The following is a 20939-nucleotide window of genomic DNA, read 5'->3' as shown; positions in this document are numbered from 1 at the left end:
TAGACCAGACTATGATCTATGCTTTACAAAATCCTATCTAGATCTTCAAACTTGCTCTTGTGTTTCTTGTTGCCTTGTTGTCCTCTATTCTCTCGGTGACATCCATTTGTTGCCATCTTGAATTGTAAGCTGAGATGTTTTCCCCTTCTTCAAGTGGATTCCTGACTACTAAACTTGATATGTATTCCCATGCTCTCCAAGCGGGCTCCTGATCGCTGAACTTGAATGTATTCCCATGCTATCCAGGCGGGGTCCTGACTGCTGACTTGAAATGTATTCCCTACTCTCCAGGCGGGTTCCTGACTTCAACAAAATAGACAAAAACAAAGAAAATTTTCCTGCCCCAGTTTGGGTATCTGGGCATATATGTGAGTGTAAAATGAACCACATTACCAAATATCAATAAGAACTTGAAAGCTAAAACTTGAATTGTACTCCATTGTTCTCCAGGTGGGCTCCTGAATGCTGATTTGAAATGTATTCCCTGCTTTTTAGGCGGGCTCCTGACTGTTGACTTGAAATGTATTCCCTGCTCTTCAAGCGGGCTCCTGACTTCAAAATAGACAAAACAAAGAATTTGAAAGCTAGAACTTAAATTGTACTCTCTTGTTCTCCAGGCGGGTTCCTGACTGCTACACTTGAATATATTCCCTGCTCTCCAGGCGGGCTCCTGACTTCAACTTGAAATGTATTCCTTGCTCTCCAGGTGGGCTCCTAATTGCTGAACTTGAAATGTATTCCCTGCTCTCTAGGCGGGCTCCTGACTTCAAAATAAACAAAGCAAAGAATTTGAAAGCTAAAACTTGAATTGTACTCCCTTGTTCTCCAGGCGGGCTCCTGACTGCTACGCTTGAATGTATTCCCTGCTTTCCAGGCGGGCATCCTGACTTCAATTTGAAATGTCTTCCCTGCTCTCCAGGCGGATTTTTGACTGGTAAACTTGAAATGTATTCCCTGCTCTCCAGGCGGGCTCCTGACTTCAAAAAAGATAAAACAAAGGAAATTTCCTGCCCCAGTTTGGTAACTGGGCACATATGTGAGTGTTAAACTGAACAATGTTACAAAATATTCATGAGAATTTGAAAGCTACATCCCATTATCCAGGTGGGTCTTGACAACTCTTAATTAAAGATAGTTATAAATCTAAGTTATATCTTCTAAAGGTGTGACTTCCACTAAATATTGTTATCTAAGAGGGTCTTAAAGCTACATCCCATTATCCAGGAGGGTCCTGAAAATCAAAGGTCAAATTTATCTTAAGAGTGACAACTTTTATGGCTGAATTATACTGCCCTACAGCAGAATTATGCTAAATATTGTTATCTAATCGAAATCTTAAAGCTAAGTCCTATTATTCAGGAGGGTCCTAAAAACTCCTAATTGAATCCTATCTCGAACATGCAAACTTCTAAGCCAACTTATATTCCTTTAGGATGTATTTATGCTAGATTATGCTATTTTTGAGCATTTAAACTAGGTCTCATTTTCCAGGAGGGTCCTGAAAATTAAAGATCAAACATGTTTAGTGATTGCCTTTCTCCACGGAGGGTTTCTCCGAAACAATCGAAATTTCTTGCCCCTGTTTTAATCAAAGAAAAATCTTGTCAGTTTAAAATGTGGTGGTTGGTTGATGGCATTCTTTGCTGAAGGTCTCTCCGCTGCATTGTTTTGTTTTGACTGGCTTACCCGAACTGGCCCTGAACCGCTTGACTTTCCGACTGACTTTCAAAACCCTATGACCCTAAATGACCCGAGTGTTCTATATTTGAACCGTTATTTCACATATCTGACCCCTTTAACGGAACCTCTACATCTCCCATGAAATTACCAAATCATTTTGCCAATGGAACTCTTGCTGGCACTTTACCCCACTTTACATCATGCTATCTTTGGTATGCTCTGGCCGCACTGTGCTTTGCAATCTTGAAGCTGGTAGTGAGCTTTGAAATTCCTTCTTGTTTGCTTAAACCGAATTGACATTGGGAACATCTTAGAGAAATAAACCCGAAAGAAATGAAATGCAATGACTTTCAGAGTTAAGGATAAGAAAATTCAAAACTGGGAGACAATCTGAAGAGGAAAAAGAAAAGAGACTTATCTGAGTGGAGCAGCTGGTACCAATGATCATGACATGCATTTCGGATTAATCGGCCCAATCCGCCCAACCAATCAACTTTCAATTGCCATACTTTGCTGCCCCGGAATTTCCATAACCTGATTTTTTCACCCAAATCCTGACCTTGTTCATCCTGCGGTGCCTCGAAAAGTTTTCACCAGCAGACCTCTTTCATTCGTTCATCTCTCAACTCGCTTTCGCCTTATGGTTCCCGTGAGGGTTTTCACCAATAAGACTCTCTCATTTTTGATTCCTCTCAACTCCCGTCACCTTATGGTTCCCGTGAGGGTTTTCACCAATAAGACTCTCTCATTTTTTATTCTTTCATTATTTGGACCAAAGTGTTGCCCTTGATATGAATCACCTCTACCTGCTCGGCTTGGCATTTCTCGAAGACTGATTGGAAGGTCTTTGTTTGGACCGTAACATGGGCTTTTGGATAGGGTTAAAAAGAAAGGATATCAAAGGCTCAAAACAATCCACATGGGTTCAAAGTTACAACTTTCGGAATCATATTTCTTACAACAACCACAACTTCTGCCTCAATTTCTTGCTTGGGGACTTTTGGATTTTTATTTTGATGATACCGAACTGTGAGGCTGCCTACGTATCCTTAAAAGGAATCAGGTCGAACGTAGTTCATGTCATAGGAATTACTTTGTTGTTGTGATTTTCTTTTTCTCTTTTTGCTGCTTTTCTTCTTTTTTTTTTCATTCTTTTCTTTCTCTTTCTTTTTTCCTTTTCTTTTCTTTCCTTCTTTTTTTTGATTTTCATTTTTCTTCTCTCCCTTTTTGTTCTTTTCTTTTCTTCTTTTCCTTTACTTATCTTTCACGTTTATGTTCCTGATCTTTGCTACTGATTCCGAAAGAGGGGTATGAAAGAAAACAAATAAGGCTCAAGCGGGGTGACAAAGGATAAAATGTTTAGATAGCAGAATAAAATGCCTTCGTCATTCCAATATTCGAGTCATGCCAAATACAAACAAGTACAATCAAACAAAGAAATCATACATAGTATCTCTTGACTGCATCAGAATTGATAGCCATCTCCACACATTTTCCTTCTACATCTGTCAAATATAACGCGCCATTGGACAACACTCTAGTTACAACAAATGGCCCCTGCCAGTTTGGGGCGAACTTTCCTTTTGCTTCAGCCTGATGAGGCAAGATACGTCTCAACACTAACTGACCCACTTCGAACTTCCGTGGACGTACCTTCTTGTTGTATGCTCTTTCCATTCTCTGTTGATACAACTGGCCATGACACACTGCTGCCAGTCTCTTTTCATCGATCAAACTCAATTGTTCTAAGCGGGTTTTGACCCACTCCTCATCATCGATCTCAGCCTCCGCGACAATTCGAAGGGATAGAATTTCCACTTCTGCGGGTATCACTGCTTCGGTTCCATACACCAACAAATAAGGAGTCGCCCCTACTGAAATACGGACAGTAGCGCGATAACCGAGCAATGCAAACGACAACTTTTCATGCCACTGCCTAGAACCTTCCACCATTTTTCGAAGTATCTTCTTTATATTCTTGTTGGCCGCCTCAACTGCTCCATTTGCCTTAGGGCGGTATGGGGTAGAATTGCGATGTGTAATCTTGAACTGCTGACATACCTCTTTCATCAAATGACTATTGAGATTAGCCCCATTGTCTGTAATGATCACCTTTGGTATCCCAAACCGACAAATGATATTTGAATGCACAAAATCAACTACCGCCTTCTTGGTTACAGACTTGAATGTTTTAGCCTCTACCCACTTGGTGAAATAATCGATGGCCACCAGAATAAAGCTGTGCCCATTGGACGTTGCTGGCTCGATTGGTCCAATGACATCCATTCCCCAAGCAACGAAACGCCATGGTGCGAACATTGTATGTAATTCAGATGGTGGAGAATGAATCAAATCTCCATGCACTTGGCACTGATGACATTTACGCACGAAACTGATACAATCTCGCTCCATGGTGAGCCAATAATAACCTGCTCGGAGAATCTTCTTTGCCAGCACATACCCACTCATGTGCGATCCACAAACTCCAGAATGTACTTCGGTCATGATAGACTCGGCCTGTCTGGCATCTACACATCTTAATAACCCAAGATCTGGAGTTCTTTTGTACAAAACTCCTCCACTGAAGAAAATCCACTTGCCAAGCGACAAATTGTTCTCTTTTGATCACCTGTGGCTTGTACCGAATATACTCCCCTTCAGATGTATTCTTTGATGTCGTGAAACCAAGGCTCCCCATCGAGCTCTTCCTCTACCATGTTACAATAAGCATGCTGATCACGGACCTGAATATGCAATGGGTCAACATAAGCCTTATCCGGATGATGTAACATTGACGCCAGAGTAGCCAAAGCATCAGCGACCTCATTGTGGATCCTCGAAATATGCTTGAATTCTATTGATTAAAACCGTTGGCAGAGATCATGCAAGCATTGCCGGTATGGTATGAGTTTTAAATCCCATGTTTCCCATTCTCCCTGAATCTGGTGTACTAGAAGGTCCGAGTCACCCAAGACCAAGACTTCCTGGACACCCATATCCACAGCTATCCTCAAACCCAAAATGCATGCCTCGTATTCCGCCATATTATTAGTACAGTAGAACCGAAGCTGAGCCGTAACAGGGTAATGATACCCTCTTTCAGAAACAAGTACCACTCTTATCCCAACGCCTTTCATGTTAGCAGCCCTATCAAAGAAAAGTTTCCATCCTGGCCTTTCAATCTGTTCCAACTCATCAATGTGCGTTACCTATTCATCAGGGAAGTAAGTCTTCAAAGGTTCGTATTCTTCATCCACAGGATTCTCAGCCAAGTGGTAGGCCAATGCTTGTGCTTTCATCGCGGTCCGAGTCACGTAGACAATGTCAAATTCTGTGAGCAAGATCTGCCACTTTGCGAGCCTTCCCGTGGGCATAGGCTTCTGGAAGATATAGTTAACGGATCCAAGCGAGAGATGAGGTAAGTAGTATAAGAGGACAAATAGTGTTTCAGCTTCTGGGCTACCCAAGTTAAGGCGCAACACGTCCTCTCAAGCTGAGTGTACTTAACCTCGTAAGATGTGAACTTTTTTGCCGAGATAATATATGGCCTGCTCCTTCCTGCCAGTGATGTCATGCTGTCCCAACACACATCCAAATGAATTGTCCAAGACTGTCAAATACAGAATCAAAGGTCTCCCTGGTTCTGGCGGGACCAACACAGGTGGGTTTGACAAGTACCCCTTTATCTTATCAAAGGCTTCCTGACATTCATCTGTCCACTTGACTGCAGCATCTTTATTTAACAATTTGAAGATAGGCTCACACGTTGTCGTGAGCTGAGCAATAAACCGACTGATGTAATTCAATCTTCCCAACAGACTCATCACCTCAGTCTTGTTCTTCGGAGGTGGCAATTCCTGGATGGCTTTGATTTTTGACAGGTTTAATTCAATACCTGGTCGGCTGACTATGAATCCTAACAACTTTCCAGACGGAACATCGAACGCGCATTTTGCAGGATTGAGCTTAAGATTGTACCTGCGAAGCCTTTGGAAGAACTTTCTCAGATCTCTGACATGATCAGACTGCTTTCTAGACTTTACAATCACATCATCCACATAAACCTCGATCTCCCTGTGTATCATGTCATGGAATATGGTCGTCATTTCCCTCATGTAGGTTGCTCTGGAATTTTTTAAACCAAATGGCATGACCCGATAGCAGTACGTTCCCCATGACATGATAAATGCTGTTTTTTCTGCATCCTTCTTATCCATTAAGATCTGGTGGTAACCCGCATAACAATCCACAAAAGAACCAATTTCATGTTTGGCACAATTATCGATCAATATATGGATGTTCGGCAGTGGGAAATTATCCTTGGGACTTGCCTTGTTGAGGTCTCGATAATCAACACACACCCTGGTTGCCATCCTTCTTCGGCACAAGCACTATATTGGCTAACCAAGTGGGATACCGAGTGACCCGAATGACCTTTGCATCGAACTGTTTGGTGACCTCTTCCTTGATTTTCACACTCATATCAGTTTTAAATTTCCTCAGCTTCTGCTTGACAGGGGGGAATGCCGGATCAGTGGGCAATTTGTAAACCATCAAACTAGTGCTCAGACCTGGCATGCCATCATAAGACCATGCAAAAACATCTTTATACTAGAACATTGTTTTAATTATCTCCTCTCTGAGTTGTAGTTCAAGATGGACACTTATTTTAGTTTCCCCGACATTATCTTGGTCCCCTAAATTGATTGCTTATGTATCACTCAGGTTAGGCTTGGGTTTTTCTTCAAAATGGCTTAATTCTTTACTAATCTCTTCAAAGGCTTCATCCTCATCATATTCCGATTCAACATCATACTCTATTTCTTGAATTACTATTTCAGGATTAGATTGGCTTTTAAGACTGGGCCAGAGATTCTGCATGCATGTCATATCATTGAAGCCATCATAAAAAGAACTGTACAAGGAAAAAGAAAAACAAAAATAAAACTATCAGGAAGAAAGGAAAAGAGAAATTGCATTTCATTGAAATTAAAGACAACGGGGTTTATACATCCAAATGGACGGAACATAGAATCTGAATTACAACCCTGGAATAAGCCAGATAAATGGAAAGAAAATCAAAGATAACTACCAAAACTCCCTCCTGGTGGGGAGAGGAGTAGCTTCCCAATTGTTAATCTTTGCACTAGGCCCAACAGACTGCACATCCGCCTTGCTAGAACCCTCTCCAACTTCCAACACGTTCACATCGGCGAATATCCTCTCGAACCTTTCCATCAAATCTTCATCCACATCAACCACCGAAATAGGAACCACCATCACTGGGCGCTTTCTGGTACCAGGCCTGACAAATGACCGGGAAAGACGCGGGACTGGCTTTGGAAGAGCCCATGTTTTCTGTTTCATTTTTCTAGCTCTTCTCACGTCTGCGACTATGGGCTTGAACCCCAGACCAAATGTATCCAAGTTTTTAGGAAGAGAAACCGGCTGTACGATACCTTGCAGAGATGCGCCCACACCTTTTCCCGGTACAAAACCATTTTTCAACATTTCAACGGCTATCATGACTGATGCAACAGCTACCCTTGGCGTCGGCACACACTTCCCTTCAGGGATTTTCTCTACTGATACCGTGTCAAGAACCTGATAAACCCACGGCCCCTTGTCGTCTTCAAACTCTATGAATGGAACAATGACATCACTGGGAACGCACAAATTGTCTTCGCTATGCACAACAATTTCATGTCTATCCCATTCAAAGTTAACTATTTGATGCAGAGTGGACAAGACCGCTTTGGCAGCATGAATCCAGGGTCGACCTAACAACAGATTGTAAGAAATAGCCACATCGAGCACCTAGAATTCCGTAGTAAATTCAACCGGCCCTATTGTAAGCTCGAGCACTATGTCCCCGACTGAATCTTTCCCTCCACCATCAAATCCTCGAACGCAGATACTGTTCTTGTGAATTCTTTCAACATCCACCTTCAACTTGTTCAGAGTGGAAAGTGGGCAAATATTTGCGTTGGAACCATTGTCAACTAGTACCTGAGTAACCACAGAATCTTCACATTTCACCGTCAGATAGAGGGCCCTATTGTGCTCAGTATCCTCCATGGACAACTCATTATCAGAAAAAGTGACTCTGTTTACCTCAAATATCTTGTTAGCTATCTTTTCCAAGTGGTTTACTGAGATTTTGTCAGGAATGTGGGCTTCGTTCAAGATCTTCATCAATGCCCGACGGTGCTCATCTGAATAGATCAATAATGACAAGAGCGAGATCTGAGCCGGTGTTTTCCTTAACTGCTCCACAATGGAATACTCCTGTACTTTCATCTTTCTCAGAAATTCTTCCGCTTCTTCCTCGGTCACCGCTTTCTTTACGAACACTGGATTATCTTTTAAGGTCTTAGCTTTTCTCAACTCTTTGGAGGCAAAGCATCTCCCCGATCGAGTCAAACCATGAGTCTAGCACACTTCTTCTTTAACCTCTTTCCCCTTGTAAGTCACTGTCACTAGTTCATAATTCCATGGGACTGCCTTGCTGTTGACTATCGGTAATTGAGTTACCGGTTTGATAATGATAGGATCTGCGGGGGCGCCCTTCACAATTACCATAGGCTTGTTCATCACTCCTGGCACAACCACTTTTGCTCTTTCATGTTTTCCTGCAACGTCACTTGAGGACCCCTTCTTGACCTCCACAGATGGTTCATTATTTGCCCCGTTCAACTTGATCACAGACTTCTTACTTGTTGACTTTTCAAATGGCTTGGCTTCACTAGCCCGAATCATCATGACAGTTTGCGAAGGCTTCTTAGGCTACCCTTCCTTATGCACTATCTCAATCATATTAGTCTCATGATGGGCCGGCAACGGGTTCTGGTTGATGTTGGGTGCCTCCGGGGCTTGGACCTCGATTTGATTAGTATCAATGAGCTCTTGAATAGCTGTTTTCAATTTCCAGCATTTCTTTGTATCGTGGCCCGGGGTCCCTGAACAATACTCACAACTCACCGAGCGGTCAAGATTCCTGGGAGGGGGATTCGGCAGTTTAGCCTCGATCGGATTCAACATACCCAACTGTCTCAGTCGATGGAATAGACTAGCATATGATTCTCCCAAAGGAGTGAAGGTCTTCTGTTTCTGCAACCTCTTATTCTTAAAGGCTTGATTTGGCTGGAAACCTGTCCCAGGGGGATTTCTGTAGGCTTTCGAGGGTGGATGTGCATTTTGTGGAACTAGGTATGGACTTTGTGGAGCCGGTGCACGCCATTGTGCGTGAGCGGGAGGTTGGGTATAGGTTTGTGCGTGATTGACGGAAAAATGGGGATCGGGTGGTGGGTAGTAGTGTTGTGGTGGACTATATGGAGTGTGGGGGTAAGTTTGGTGGTAGGGTCGAGGCGGGTTGTAGTAACGTGGAATGTTTCTGGATCCCACCCAAGCTCCCGATTCAATTGTAGCGACATCCTCTTTCTTCTTTTTCCCGAGTACACCCCTAGTACCGTTTTGAATGGCCTGGATGGTCGCTTTGATTGCTAAATAACTCATGATCTTGTTGGACTTGAGTCCCTACTCAACCATGCCTTACCATTTTTACAACTTCATTAAAGGACTTACCTACTGCTGACACCAAGTGACCAAAATAAGTGGGTTCCAAAGCCTGCAAGAAATAATCAACCATCTCGCTTTCTTTCATCGGAGGGTCAACCTTCGCTGTTTGATCTTTCCAACGGAATCCATATTCCTCGAAGCTCTCGCCGGGCTTCTTCTCAATCTTTGTCAATGACAGACGGTCTGGGATAATTATGAGGTTGTACTAAAAATGGCAGGCAAAGGCTTGGGCCAAATCGTCCCATGTGTACCACCTACTGTGATCTTGTATGGTATACCATTCTAATGCCGAGCCGCTCAAACTTTGGCTGAAATATGCCATCAAAAATTCATCTCTTCCACCTACTCCTCTCATATTGCTACAAAATACTCTTAAGTGTGCCACTAGGTCACCATGCCCGTCGTACAGATTAAACTTGGGCATTTTGAACCCTGTTGGCAACTGAACATCTGGGAACAAACATAAATCTTTATAGGTCACACTTATTTGACCTCCCAACCCCCTCATATATCGGAACAATTGTTCTAAGCTTTTGACCTTTCTGATCATCTCTTCATGCTCGGGACTTTTGGGTGGCTTCTCGGTCTCTACCAGGAGATCAAGATGAGGGGTGCAAGAATATGGTTCTGGAACTTTGAAGGTGGGTTCAGAGGGGTAGTACTGGTTGTCGTGAGTTTGGAACAGAGGTTCACTGGAAGATCGGTGTAATGTAGCAGGTGGAGGTGCCACAAAAACGGGTGTAATTGGTGGGGGAGGGTATGGGACTTGTTTGGGTGGTGGAGCTTGAGAAGTATGGGAAGTGGCGCCATAGCATTGTTGGTAGAGGGGAAAGGCTGGAGATGAGTTCACAGTGGGAGGCTCCTAAGGTTGGGCCGATGGTGGGGTATAAGTAGGGTTGGCAGGATAAACCGGTGGTAGATGCCCCTAGGCCCAGGCTTGGTACATTTCAGCCATGTGCTGCTTTAACTTATACATCTCTTCCCTCATTGCATTAACATCTATTTTTTCCACCTCTTTTGACGGGTCAACAATACTTGTCTCCGGTTCTTGGTTGGCCATGTCCAGCCTATCTTTTGATCGGGTGTTGTATGAGTGGGTTGCCAGAATGCCAATCAACTAACCACCTGCCTGGACTCAATATATCAAACAACAACCTTGTTAGCGATTAGGTTTTAACAAATTGGTAACCGCACATTGGGCATGAATGCACCTAAACAGTTAACAGTCTCTATTATGTATTTGATCGGTTGCATGCGTCATCCCGACCTTTTCTTACTTTTAATTGCGAACTTCCCCCTTTTTCTTTCTTTTTCGTTTCCTTCCTTTCACTCTTGCCTTTGTTCTCTCTTTGTTTTTATTCTCTCTTGATTTCTTATTTTCTCTCTTTTCTTTCTTGTTTTTCTTCTCTATTCTTTTCTTTACTCTGTTGTTTTTCCTCTTATTTTCTCTCTCTCTTTTTATTTGGTTATGATAGAATCCTATGGAGATTGCCTACGTATCATGACCCTGCATGAATCAGAACATGCGTAGTTCTTGGAGATAAGTGTGAAATAAAACATTTTTTGGGATTTTCAGTTTTCATAAAAAAAAAACAAATGCTTCCATTACAAAACTCAAAACTAACAAATTCCAAAAGACTAACAGATTTCGATGCAAAGATGAAATATAGACTCCAAAAATAGACTATCATACTCCAACAAAGAAAATACAGACTCGACAATAATTTGACGGACTCTAGCAGAAAGAAAATGCAAACTCCACGTGACTAACAGACGCTAACAAAAAAGGAAATACAGACTCAAACATAAAAATCATGAATACATCAATGCCTCAATTTCCCTCGGGGCATCATTCGGCCTTGCTGCGGGCCGACTCGCTAAATCCCCCTAGAGGTGGTAGAGATCTTCCATTACCCGGCGAACAAAAATTGTCATAGTAGCGAAGAACATAGATCTAGTCATATCCTCGCAGCTACTTCACTTCATCGCGATGTAGTTGGCGACCCTTTTGACTCGCTCTCTTATGACGCCCTTCTCTTGCAACAAATGCCCAATTTGTTCGGTTCTGGCTTCCAAAGTTCGTTCGGCTACCTGGTTCTGCTCTTGGAGTTGTTTCAAGTCTCTTTCTAGCCGTGCCATTAAGGCGTAACAATGTTCTCTTTTAGCCTTAAAATTTTTGGCTTGTTTAGCCATTTCACCCTTGAGGTTGCCAATTGCCTTTTCCCAACCTGTGACCCCTTTTTCATATCTTTCTTTCATCTGTTAAACGAAAGCTGCACGCCTTTCAGCGCTTTTAGCCAACCTTGCCTATGCTTTTGCTAGTTCAGACTCAGCTTTCTGCAGGTCATCTTCATAGTCACGTACCTTTTGAGTAAGGTTATAAATGAGCCTTTCATCTTTCCTGCTTCGGCCTGGGTTCTCGGCTTCAATTTTCAACTGTCGAACCTGAGCTCTGAGGGCTTCATTTTCTCGCACCAATCTTCTCCTTTAACCTTCGGCCTCTTGTGCCTACAAATCATTATTGAAGGTGACATTTATCAACTCTTCTCGTAGATCATGGATGAGGGCCTTTCTGGCTCTGGCTCGTTGTTTACATAAGACATTTTCTCAAACCAATCAGCATAATTTGGATCTACTTCCCCCTTGGCGATGTCTGGTACCTGGGTGCCATTTTTAGATACCGGCAGCTATTCCAATCCTGCTGAACTACAGCCTTAGGCAATGCAGCTTCTGGATGTAACTCTATGACCTGGGTGCTTAGATCTTCATCTTCAGGCACAATCTGATACCTTCCCAATTGCCTCAAGACCCTCTGCGGTGCATATGGCTGAATACTCCTTACGCCCATTAACCTTAGGTAGCCTTTGGTAGCAGTCATATAGATGGTTTCTTTCCTCGGGAGCCATCCTATAGTCCACTCGACCTGACCTGCGTTAAGAACTTTCAAGTGAGAAACCCATGCTTCAAACCCTTCTGGTGCGTTGTAATCTTTTACCCTCTCCTTGTAACTAATTATGAAGTTATTCGGGCTCAAACCATAATCCACGAATCTGGGATGATGGCGAAGGTGCTCGATCAACCACATTCGTAGAAGGATGCTGCAACCTTCAAAAATTGAGCCCCTACTTTGCATAAAGTCAATGCTCGATAGATATCTGCCAGCACCAACGGGGCAAGTGTATGATCTTCCTTGGTAGTGAGGATTTGTGCAATTCTAGCCATACGAATATCCACCGTCCCTTTCTTATTTGGAAACTATGATCCCTAAGAATGCCACAATAAATGCAAACCGGCGATGAATTTGCCAAAGGCCCTTGTATTGTTTGTTGCTCAGACCCTTTTCATGTGTTTCAAAACCAGCAGAGTGCCCGAACCTGAAGTATAAGAAATGGAAAGCACAACACCCATTGCTCACATGTTCTTTATTCGTCTGTTTACTGATATTCAAGAGGTCAAAGAACTTGTGCACCGATGGAGCCCTTGGAAATATAAGTTGTTGCTTCCTCAAATCCCGTCCGAATTCAATGTATCCGGCTATTTCCTCCAAAGTAGGGGTGATCTCAAAATCCGAGAAACGAAAGACATTGTGGACAGGATCCCAGAAAGTTACCAAAGCCTTGATCAGATCTTCCCGTGGCTTGATCTCAAAAATATTTATAAGAGCACCAATTGCCTTTTCACCCATTTCTGACCATCTTCATCTAGATCATTCCACCATATACACAAGTGCAACTGAGCATGTTCCCTGACCACTTCTGGCGGATCCTGGATGATATTCATTCTGTTCCTATGGAAGGTTAAAATTAGGGTTGACTCGAGTGGAACCTTTTGTAAACAGGTTTTTTTGGAAGAAGAAAAGAAAAAAGAGAGAGAAAAAGAAAAGAAGAAAAGAAAAAAAACAAATCAAAGACCCATAATTTCTTCCCCTATATGCCAATTTTAGCCAAGTGACTGTTTTTGCAAATGCGGCCCCTTCCCAATTTCACGTGAATTTTGAGGCGGGGGGGGGGGGGGATTATTTTATGACCCTTTACAAACTTGTCCATTCTTTTACGAAAATAGCCTTTCGACAACTGAAGAATACTCTGAGGCTATCTCGGCAAGAACGGTTTAAGACATTGCCGAAGCTAGATCGGCTTATTTTGATCAAAAATCCAGATTGCATTCACTCGACCACCAACTTTCTTTTCTTATTTTCTTTCTTTTTTTTTCAAAAATAAGGCCGAACCTTATGTAGGTTGCCTACGTATCCCACATCCGGTGAGAATCAGACCTGCGTAGTTCGGCCAGTTTTGACACATTTGGAAGAACACAATGTTTGACTCTTTTGAAATAACTTTTTTCTGAAAAATTTTGGCAGAGCTTCGGGACGTTTTTCAAATACCGGGGTTTTCTTTAGAACCGGGTTTTATTTCCTTTCCTACATCACTCTTGGTTTTTCTAGCCGGTCAACATGCAAGCCCAAACAAATAAATGTACACATAGCACATAGAATGCATCAGGATGGTCTGTTGTTTCAGGCACACCTGTCCTAGACGGACCCAACCCCTGTGTTGAGTCCCCTAAGTCAAATGCACGTGATGCAAACAAATGCTCCTATTAGGGATCCGGCATGAAGCTGTGTTTTTCTAGGTTTAATTTCTGAGGTTTTGGTCTAGACTTGGGTACCCGAGCGGACAACTGGGGCCGAAGAGAGGGCAACGTACCGAGAGCACTGAAGTCTACCCGGCCTTGTCGCTTGCCTAGCCTTGTTCTATTTGGTATAATTTCTACAAAAAAAGCGGGCCACACGAACGTGTGCACCATTTTCAGGAGACTCAGAGAGGTGGCATAAGAAAACATTTATATATAATTCAAACAATAATAAAGCAGTAAACAAATAGCATTTAGCAAAAAAGATTCACAGAATACAGTAATATTAACAATAAATGAAGCCAAGCAAAATCATATTAACAGGCTCGAATTCTTGAACCCTGCGAAATCAGAGATTCTGGGTTCGATCCCCAGCAGAGTCGCCAGAGCTGTCACACCTCCTTTTTACACACCCAAAGGTAGTACAAGGGAGTTTTTTCCAATTTAAGTGACAATCGAAACGAGATTATTTATTAAAATCAGAGTCGCCACTTGGAATAATTTATGGTGTTCCAAGTCACCGATTAAAATCCCGAATCGAGGAAAAGATTGACTCTGTACTACAGTCCGCGAACCAAAAATTCGAGTAAGAAATTCTGTTATCCCGGGAGAAGGTGTTAGGTATTTCCGAGTTCCGTAGTTCTAGCACGGTCGCTTTGATCATACTTGGCTTATTAAAATTGCTTAATTACTTGTTTTAGAACCTATGTGCTTTTACCTCCTTTAATTAAGAAAATGTCTTGAAGCAAGTCACGCGTACGTGTACCCGCTTGTTTGGCGTGTCAAAAATCGTGTCACGCGAACGTGTCCACAATTAATGACACTTTATTATTATTAAGATAAATTAGTCGAAGTTGCGCGAACGCATACGCTTTTTTAAAAAATCGTAATTATGTTACGCGAACGTATACACAATCACGATAGTGTATTAAATTTGCCCAAAGCAAACTACGAACATTTGTCATTTATATCTATATTATGAAATTAACACGAGGGCCATGCATGATTAAACGGTAGATGGCACACCTTGGACTACATGAGCTAAATTAATTAATAGTTTATGAAAACCTATTTTATTATTAAGGAGGTTTGTTCGAAGTTGCGCGAACGCATACCCCGAATTGGTTTTTAGAATTGTAATCATGTCACGCAAACGTGCACACAACCACAATTGTATTTTAAACGACCCTAAAGGCTTTTCTACAAATATTCATCATTAGTGTCTAATTAGTATTTGTGAGGGCCATGAAAAGTTTGCTAAATGGCACGCCTCGAATTCTAAGGAATTACAAGATATAATTAAATGAGGGCCGTGTAATTGAGATTTTTGTTTGGTACGACACACCTTGAACCCAATTTAAAAGGAAATTTAAACTAGATGTCTGAGGGCCATAAATTGTGACTTAAATAATACCTCACTTCAATTTAACTAACATGGATTACCCATTAAATATGGCCTAATAAAATCGTAACCATTTTTAATTAGGAAGAAACTAAGTTAATTTGAGTAAACGAACATCAACAGGCCCAAAAATATGTCGTTCCAATTTTTGCACATCGCTTCAGATCTAAGCCCATAAAGAAAAACCAGGCCTAAATAAAATCAACCTATGCTAGGGTCGAGGATCAAATCCCCACAGGCACGACCCGTGTTGAGTAAAAACCAACCTTCAACAAAATAGATTTCTTATAAGAAGATGGATCATAACTCAAATAAACACACAATTTAGAGCCTAAATTAATCAGTGCTAGCAACTAAGCGTATTAACTAGGAAACCTTATTCATTACTCATCTTTACCATATTAACTCTCAAATTCACATGTTTCTCTAAAAGACTCCACACTTGAATCAATATGATGCATTCTAACAAACCAGATCTTCAAAAGTCAAACCCGCTATTACCGAGCTTGAACAGATTTCAAGGAAAGAATGCTGCCCTTATTTAACTTTATTTTACCTATATGTTTCATCGTGGCCATGTATTACTGAATTAAAAATCGAACCACTCAAACAGTTGCATTCCCACTTCATGAAGGCCAAACTCAAGTAAGGAAACGAAATGACTGCTCAAAACCTTATGAAGCTTAAATTCCGTGTTGGCATTTAATTCATAACTTAAGGATAAAATACTAATATATCTATATGACAACAACAAATAACTAAACATCAATTAAAGTTTTGAAAGAACACTCAGAAGAAAAGAAAACTGAAGACAAGGCATCAGATACACTTTCATAGCTAAACAGATAGGAGATAGCTCGTATAGCACCCACTTAGCCACATAGAGCTCAAACTTAAGAGAAACGAGGCCAAATAGAGGTAGAATCAACAAACTATTGGCCCAACAAACTATTGGCCCAGATTGAAAATTAGTTACAAAGAAACAATGTACTAAGCTATAAAACATCATGAAATACAAAGTAAAAGGCTAAACTCATAACAGAAAGCTGAAAACATGTTTTGAACTTTAGAGTTTCCATTTTTATTCCTCAAACCAATCTTCACATGAGGTAGAATGAAGAAGTGTACCTGGAAATGAAAAGAGAAGAAAGAGGTGAGGAAGCAATAAGCAACAGACAGCCCTGTAATCAACACCCAGGAGGGATAGACCAAATCAGACACCAGCTTACTTTAGCCAAATGAAACAGTAAAATTCCCTCATAAAAATCAATAGAACAGTGATCCCATCAACAAATTTAAACCAGCTTTTCTAATACCGAGTTCAATCCATTTTCCAACTCAAAAAAATCAGAAATTACTTCAACTATGGAGGACTTCTGAATTCAAAACAAAGCAAGCAATGGAACAGTCCCTTTTTTTTAAGTTCAGCCGTTTTTGATTTTCTAAAATCTGATTTCTCAAGTCTACCTTCTAAGGCAAGAAATGGGTCCTTTATAGGCAAGCAAATAGGGCAGCCTAGGCAATTTAGTATTTACCCCCTTAGTCCCTTTCTAATTCTTATTCTACTACCTAATCCCCAAAATTCTGACTTGCTTGCCAAGTTAAAACATCCCCACTCCTGAAATTCAATTAAAACCCCTACTAGAAGCTTCCCATTCTGTTATGAAAAGATTCCCTAAGCATAGATTACCCAAATTGCCCCTCTAAGCCTTGTTAATTACTCCAATAAACCAGTCCAAAACATGGGTCAAATTGACCCAATTCAGAGCCCCATAAGTCTGTAATCCCTATTAATTCCCCTCATGGGCTTTTGAATTTTTAGAAGCCCAAAAGAAACCCAGAATATTAAGAACCGACCGAATTGGGAATTCAAACCAAACAAAAAAACAAGAACCTTCTAAAAAGGAAACAGGGGAAGAAAACCAGATGGTGATGACACTAAATAATAGAACCAATGAATTAAACATGATATTAAGCTAAATATGCAACACGAACAGACTAACAGATGAACCTATGGTGAAGAGAAGAAAAACGGATGCGACAAAAAAAAATGAAATCAAAATAACAAAAAGAAATCATGCAAGACCAGCAAACGAAAAGAAATACATAGCAAGGATGGACAACTTTGAAATTCTTCCTCATCTCTCGATTTTGACCGAAATGGGTCTCGATCATGCGTTCTCAGATGAAAACACATGACCAAGGTCCATTCTGGTCTTAATCGTCACCAAATATGCCGATTTTAGAGTTTGACTTTTTAGGTCTCATCTTCAATTCAAGATTCGACGGGCTCGGGGCATATTCGAGGGAAAAGAGTTATGGGTTCGGAAAGAGGGGAGTGGGGGGGGGGGGTCTAGGGTGTTATTTTGGTAGTGTTTGGAGGTGGCGCCACCGGTTGAGGCAGTGGAAAAATAGGGCGGCGGATTAGAGTTTGGAGCTTCTGAGCCAGATTCGAGAAATCCAGGCGTTATTCGAGGGAAAAGGGGTGTGGATTTGGAATGAGGAGAAGGACAGGGAGCTAGGGTGTAAATTTGGTGGCCATCGGAGACCTACCGCCTTCGTAGGGCGATTTCCGGTGGCGGTGCACGGTGGGGTTACATTGGGGTCTTTGAGGGTGTTGGTGACGACGAGCGATGGGGGGTCTGAGGGTTCGGACATTTTTATACGGGGGGAAGGGCCAGTTCTGGTCCGTTGGATCTAGGCACGATCAGCGGCTCAGATCAAAACCTAACGAAATGACACCGTTTGGATATGGGGGGAAACCGGACCGGGTTGGACGCGGGTTTGAGCTGGGTAAAGGGTATTTTGGACGAAAATTCTTTGGGCCTGGGGGTTTAAACAAAGACTGGCCCAAATTCAAACTCTTTCCTTTTATTTCCTTTTTATTATTTTCTTTTAATTTTTCCTAATTCCAAATCAATTTTCCAAAATTCTTCTCTTCTCTTTTTTTTTTGAAAATTAAAACTAAAAATCCTAAATTAAATTAAAGACCAAACTAACTCATTGAAAATACTAACTATTCCTAAATAATTAACATCATTAATAAATTAAAGAAAAACTACTCGAAAAATCAAAAATTAAAATTAATGGGTGCAACATGACTATTTTTGTGATTTTCCTTTCTATAAAGCAACTTAATTACCAAACAATTATAAAAATGCGAAATTAACTTCTAAATGCGCAAGCAACACATTTTTGTATTTTTTCACTAATTAAAATGCACAAACAAAAATGCAAACAATTACAAAAAATGCCACGAAAATCCACAAGACTGCAAATAATGAAAAGAAATTGTTTTGTTTTGAAACTATGAGAGTAATTCATATATAGGGCAAAAATCACGTGCTCACACGCATGATAAAAGAAACATGCAAAAACTCATAACCACCCAAGAAATCAACAAGTCAAGAAGCTCTCTTGTACGAAATAAGTAGCCCAACTGATAACTCATCATGGAACCACACAGATTCTCACACAACATAGTTGGTACACCAAACTGGCAATAACTTTGATATGCAACAAAAATAGAAGGAATGCAAGGTACGACATAGATAACAACAAAAGTACAATTTTATTAACTCATACCATAGAGGGAAAACGAAACACCAAATAAACACAAGGAAAGGGTATCCCAAATAACATCCATTGCAGCGTGCAACCCGCTCCCAAATATATCAATCCACATATGGATACCCTTCGAGCCAAAGTGCTTGGGCTCGCTGATCACATGTATGCCAACATAAAGTACGATAGAGTGCACAATATGTAATTGTGGGAAGGTGAATAAAAATAATACAACATGGAGGAAAACAAAGCATAGCTAAGGTAAAATGAGCAAATCAACATCACGAGGGATATCTTGCCCATACCGCCATAAGGCCTGAACAGAATCAACCATGCGTGAGAATAATCATACAACCTCACAGCCCATCATAGCATAAGAGAGGAGCACATAACATAGACCAGGGGCACAAATAATATCAATTCAGCCCGATAACATGACCATGATATCAACTTCACAAGAGTACCGCAACTTGATCTGATTTAGAATACAAATTATCTTTGGGCTTTTAAATAGCCCCCAAACCAATTCCAATCATTCTCAAAGAGGTAAATGTCCTTCCAAAAGTCCATATCAAACTATCAATAATTCATGCCATTAGTTATCCCATTGTCAACATTTCTTCACAATCCGCAAATAAGAAATAGTCCGCCTATGAGGACACACAACCCCGAACCTCATGAATACTAGAACTTCCATACCTGATCTCAACTACGCTACTCAAATGGCTGATGTGTCACTCACACTCCATCATCTTATGGAAACACCCACATAGATCTTACATACCACGTAGCAAACCTGAACTTTAGAAGCCTCAAAACCCGGTAATCACCATACCACTAGCCAAGAATCTCCAAAGCAAAACACAAAGTGCCTTCCTAAAATGCACGCTCTTCACATGCGATATCCAATAATGCCAACATTCTATTAGCTTCTGATATCCATCTGGGAGAGACCATAATGCACAACATATTCCTTATGCCCATAGTAGACAGCCGACTCAAGCCATGGATGATACTATCGAGAACTCTTTGAGACCCGCCAACACATAACTAAGCCATAAGAACCGAATCTCCCCAACTAAACCGAGTCACACCAACCGTCCAACCCAAGAGTACTTCTACAAACACTGGTAGACAATCACTACCCAAAAAGGACCAATTACTTCCATTGCTATGCAGGCCCAACACCACCGAGCTGACCCATTTCTTCGGAGACTCCTCAATTGTTTTCCTCGGGGTAACACTTCTCCTTGTCGATACAAAAATGATCCCAAAACCGAAGCTCAACACAGAAATCCTACACGAACCACGTAGCCCAGAAGCTCACAAGCCACCGTTTTTTCCTTTGAGGCAACCCATACTGCCGCAGTTGAGACGCCCATGCTAAAGAGACCTTCTGTGAATCTGAAGTTGTTTCTTTGACCCTTTTGACACTGAAATGTAGATTCCTTAATGACATAGAAATACCCCTAGTCCCAACATCATCCCATGAAAACCTAATATCTTAATCATATACAAATTTTAGGGAACCTTTCAATACCACATATATATACATCTCAAGCCAAAACTGATATAACACTTGACCCTGCAATCTGATCACTGTAGACTTCCCCACTTGGCGCGAAACCATAAGAAACAACATCCAATGATCCACAAAACTTACGATCACAGATCGTATAACACCAATCATGTGATACCCCAAGTCATCTGCTAAGCGCATGTCCATCCCCGTGACAGTCAAACTTGCTTCCTCTAGTGCCTTGAATGATTATATGCACCTTCCACCAAGTAGAAATCCCATACGAACCACATGGTCTCTAATACCACCAACTATCCTCAAATTATCATCCACCTCGTGACCCTACCACTATCGCGATGACTAGTCAACCAATTAAACCTTCCCATGCTCATACTTGTCAACCAGATGCCAGAACCCGCTGCACCCCCACGTGAACAACTGAATGATCTCTCAATACTTATGTACCCTCAATTTGGACGACACATTGCGACAATGGTTGAGCACCATTAGATCCCTCGTAGCCTATTTACAGCATCACGAAGCGTTGGTGCATAGCTGATACCG

The sequence above is a fragment of the Nicotiana tabacum genome, chromosome 1 (assembly GCF_000715075.1).
Source record: "Nicotiana tabacum cultivar K326 chromosome 1, ASM71507v2, whole genome shotgun sequence".
NCBI lineage: Eukaryota > Viridiplantae > Streptophyta > Magnoliopsida > Solanales > Solanaceae > Nicotiana > Nicotiana tabacum.
The sequence above is the reverse complement of the archived record's forward strand: the minus strand, read 5'-3'. Positions refer to the sequence as shown.